Source organism: Myotis brandtii, unplaced genomic scaffold, assembly GCF_000412655.1.
Source record: "Myotis brandtii unplaced genomic scaffold, ASM41265v1 scaffold898, whole genome shotgun sequence".
NCBI classification, from domain to species: Eukaryota; Metazoa; Chordata; class Mammalia; order Chiroptera; family Vespertilionidae; genus Myotis; species Myotis brandtii.
The window spans coordinates 2,339,686-2,344,937 of NW_005371683.1; positions in this window are offsets into that span (position 1 = coordinate 2,339,686).

Consider the following 5,252-nt stretch of genomic DNA (forward strand, 5'->3'; position numbering starts at 1 on the left):
GAGGTCACAGTTCAATTCCAGGTCAGGGCACATGCCCAGGTTGTGGGCTCGATCCCCAGTAGGGGGCGTGTAGAAGGCAGCCGATCAATGATTCTCTCTCATCATTGATGTTTCTATCTCTTTCCCTCTCCCTTCATCTCTGAAATCAATAAAATATATTTTAAAAAATTAAAAATGGAACTGCCTTATGACCCAGCAATTCCACTTCTGGGAATTTATCCAAAGGTATCCGAAACACTAATTCGAAAGAATACATGTACCCATATGTTCATTGCAGCATATTTACAGTAGCCAAGATTTGGAAGCAGCCCAAGTGTTTATCAGTAGAGGAGTGGATTAAAGAGCTGCGGTATTTTTTTTTTACACAGTGGAATACTACTCTGCATAAAAAGGAAGAAAATCTTACCCTTTGCGACAGCATGGATGGACCTGGAGAACATTATTCTAAGTGAAATAAACCAGTCAGAGGAATACAAGTATCATATGATTTCACACATATGTGGGAATTAATGAAAAAACTGAACTACCAAGCAAAATAGAGACAGACTCATAGATAGAGATAGGCAGACAGCTTGGGGCAGTGGGTGATGGTGAGGTGTTGTGAGGGAGGGTGGAGGAATTGAGCACAAAAGAAAAAAAAGAGAGAGAACTCATGGACATAGACAACAGTGTGGTGGTTTTGGGGGTGGGGAGGCGGTGGGTAGAGGTGGAAGAGGGCATAGAGGGGATAAAGAGTGATGGAAAAAATTAAATTAAAAAACAAAACAAAACAAAATATCCTAAAAAAACTCACCCATTTGTTAAAAATGATTGCATTTTGCTGTAAATTATGCTTCCATAAAGCTGATTAAATAATTTTTTAAAAAAAAATATAGGAGAGAGAAAGAATAACTGTAAACTAAATCCTAAGTGTAAGGGTTCAGAGTGAAGGGTTAATCTTGAATAAAACAAAATATACTTTTTCCTTCAAGCTTTACCTGGAAGGAAGAAAGCGAGAGAACAGAATAGCAGAGAGAGCCCTGGAAGCAGGCGGTGGGGGCGCGTGGGTAGTGGGGGTGGAACAAGAAGTCTCAGGGCCACGGTGAAATGTAACCTTGTAACCTCCACAGCCCAATAGTCCTGTCTCCCTGAGGAAGATGACGATGGCCGGCATTTTGTTTACGGTTGTAAAGGTTGACCAGATGGATTTCAAAGGTGGTCCAAGGACGCTACCTACTGAAGGCAGGAGTGTGGGCTGCTAGGTTGGGTTTGCACCCGTAGCCCATGACGCATTTGCACGAAGCCACTTCAAAGATGCAGGAAAAGCATCGGTCCCGCACACCATCCAGGTGCCTTAGCGATCTCAGGAGGCCTCTGACCAATCATCACCTGCAGGTGGAGCTGCACTTCTGCTGCTGTTGCCTTGGGTTCAGGGAAGAGAGGCAGCCCAGCGAAGTCTCACACGTGTTGCGTGGAAGTGTTGTGACAGCCAAGAAATCAGGCTGGTGTCAAAAGAAGCCACACTGGCTGTTTCCTTTCTATTATTTTTCAAAAAGCAATTGGATCTTTCAAGCCCTGTGAGAAAAAAGTTTGCTAAACCTACCTCTGCGGGGGTGTGTGTTGATTCAAGTGTTTTTCTTGTCTCTGATCCCAGAGGACACATTCCTCTTCTCCCGGCCTCTCACCCTCTGCCACCACACAGGTCTCCTCCATGGCCCCTCCCCAGCCTCCCCAGACCCTGAGGGATAGGGGCGAAGGCTGGGCTCTTTCTGGAGAAGGCAGGCCAGCCTCACCTCGCCACATTTGCCTCGTGATTACAAAAGACAGAAACCTGTATTAAGCAACAAAAAAGTGACTTTGTGGTTATGTACCAAAAGTCCAGGGATGGACCAGCTGTGGCTATGGCTGAATTCAGGCTTCAGACCTCCTCCAGGACATAACTTTGCTCATTTCTCCATTTGCCATCCTCTCTGTTGGCTTTGGTCTCTGTAGAAATAAAGCAGCAAAAGCTGTACCCCAATTCCTCTCAGGTTCTTATTCCTCTAATAAAATTTCATGGTTACTTTTTTAAAGATATTTTTAAATGTTTTTACTGATATTTTAGAGAGAGAGAAAGAGAGAGTGAGAGAAACATTGATCAGCTGCCTCCCACCTGGGGATGGAGCCCCTAACCTGGGCATGTGCCCTGACTGGGAATTGAACCAGCAACCTTTCGGTGCACAGAACGACACTCACCCAATTGAGCCTCACCAGCCAGGGCCAGGAAGTTACTTTTGTTGGTTCCTTTTCGTCTAAGCCAGTAGTCGGCAAACTGCGGCTCACGAGCCACATGCGGCTCTTTGGCCCCTTGAGTGTGGCTCTTCCACAAAATACCGACTTCTGCGCACAGGTCACGAAGTTTCAATTGCACTGTACATGCGCGCCCGCACATGGTATTTTGTGGAAGAGCCACACTCAAGGGGCCAAAGAGCCGCATGTGGCTCGTGAGCCACAGTTTGCCGACCACTGGTCTAAGGTCATGCGTCCATCTTTAACCAATCATTGCCACTTAGGAAATGCAATATTTTGGCTTGCTTAGGACCTCAACCCTAACCACATGGCCTGAGAGGAGTGGAAGGAAGGTTCCCCCAAAGCTTTATCACGGAATAATTACTCCATGAAAGGAAATGGATCATGGGAGGCCAAATAGCTGGTGTCCACCTCACTAGGAGCCCTCGGCAGGCTCTTCAAGGCTCTCTGCTTCCGGCTCCTCAGAGAGAAAGTGAAGGTCAGTGGGTTGGCTAATTCCCACAGGGCTGGACAAAGCGCTGCACGAGAGGCGCTACCTGCCGGCCCTTGGAGAGAACGTGAAGGATTCCTTGGACCAGCTCTCAAGGCTTTCTATGCCTTAACAGCAACCTTTGTCTCTACTTCTCTGCCTGCTCCATCCTAACTACTCTCATTTAGCATGATATAAAAACTCAAGTTCAATGCCCGGCCAGTGTGGCCCAGTGGTTGCGCCTCGGCCCATGAACAGGGAGGTCACCGTTTGATTCCCGGTCAGGGCACATGCCTGGGTTGTGGGATCAATCCTCAGTCATGGGCATGCAAGAGGCAGCCAATCAATGATTCTCATCACTGATGTTTCTCTCTCTCTCACACTCTCTCTCTCCCTTCCTCTCTCTAAAATCAATAAAAACATTTTTTAAAAAAAACTCAAGTTCAAATTACCCAGGTTCAAGCTGCAGCCCTCCTATTCACTCTTTGTATAATCTTGAACAAGGCTGTTTCCTCATCTGTGAGATGGAGATAACAGTAGTGCATGCCTCATCGATCTTCGTTTTGAAGGATGAAAGAAGATATTGCTCAGATACAGTGAGACATCCACAAGGCTTGTATTCTCCGTCACCTCCTCCCTGAAATCCCATCTCAGCCCTTCTTTGCCCAGTTTGAGGCCCAGGATACTCACCGTTTTTGAACTGCAACACCTGGGCTTCTTTGTCCTCTGGCTTCCCCATGGGTTTGATGAGGAGGTTGGCGTATTTCTTACCTGCCCCTTCCTACACTCTAACACGTCTCCGGCAGTGGCTCTGACCCTCCATGGACCGCAGCTCCCGCATGTGTCCCTGCCACCAAGACTCCACCTCCCACTTTTTCCTTCAGTGACACTATTTCTTTCATTGTCTTTTCAGCCCTGGGTAGTGGTGACTTGGCATGGTGGACGAGCCCAGAGTTCCTTAGCCTCCTTCATTTGGTCTCTTAACCCTGCCTGTACCTCCACCATATCTCTTCATTAAGGTATCTCCATCTACTACACCATCTGGGATAGGTGCTGTTCTGCTGAAACCCTGACTGATACAATAATTGGTAACAGGAGTGGTCCCAGGAAATAACCTGCAGAGTGGGATTCTGGGACCAGGTCTCTCACTTATTTAATGGATGCATAATTGGTCTTGTTGCTGGGCACAATGGGACACTGGCGATCTGTGGCATGGAGGAGCATTAAAATATTCAAATTATCGCTAAGAGTGATGTAGGATGGAGAGTCAGTGGAAGACGAGGTTTTAAGTGATCAAGTGGCGGCTGCACTTGATTGCTATGGCAACAATGATAATTATAATAAAGGCAGGATGGGCTGGCTACTTCTGACTTTGGAGAGTTTAAGGGGAAGAGAGGGGGGGAAAGATAGAAACATTAATGATGAGAGAGAATCATTGATCGGCTGCCTCTTGCACACCCCCTGCTGGGGATCGAGCCTGCAGCCTGGGCATGTGCTCTGACTGGGAATCAAACCATGACCTTCTGGTTCATTGGAGTGTGCTCAACCACTGAGCCACAACGGCTGGGTGAGATTGAGGAGTTTTAAAACTTGAACTTTCGCCCTAACCGGTTTGGCTCAGTGGATAGAGCGTCGGCCTGCGGACTGAAGGGTCCCAGGTTCGATTCCGGCCAAGGGCATGTACCTTGGTTGCGGGCACATCCCCAGTAAGAGGTGTGCAGGAGGCAGCTGATCGATGTTTCTCTCTCATCGATGTTTCTAACTCTCTATCCCTCTCCCTTCCTCTCTGTAAAAAATCAATAAAATATATTAAAAAAATTTTTTTTCACTTCCAACATCTGGCCTGAATGTCATTACTGTTTCTTCATCTCCACAACTGCCACTCCCATCAGAGCCTCCCTCATCATGAATATATTTATCTGCTTGTTGGCATTACTCTTAATCAGATATGATTCTTTTTTTATTATTAGGCAAAATGATTGATAAAAATTCGTCCTTTCTGACTCAGACCATTGAAATATCCCATTTCAATGCAAAGTCCACCTTTTAATGCGGTCCCCTTCCCTCATTATCAGCCAGCCACTCTGAACCTCCATGTCCTCTAAGGTAAACCTGTTCTCACCTTAGTTTCCTGGCTTTGCTTACATTTTACCCAGGATATTCCTGGTTGCCTCCTGTCATCATTCATGTCTCAGTTCCCAGAAAGTCCTTGCCTGAACACCTGCTTAGAGTTTTGCCCCTCCGCAATCATCACCCAGTTTTATTAATTTTACTGATCACTGTGTTATAGTATTATTTATATTTAACATCAATATATGTTGTTGTTTTTCTTTCCACTGCCGACTAGGCTGTTTGATGCACAAGAACACAAGACTGTCTTATTTAGTTTTGAATTCCTAATAAATTTATTTTAATATATACAGGATCATATGGTAGAGAAGATGAGAGGAAGGGAGTTTGAGGAGTGAATGAGTGAAGGAGTAGCAAAGCAGCAAATACCGTTAGACATATCTTT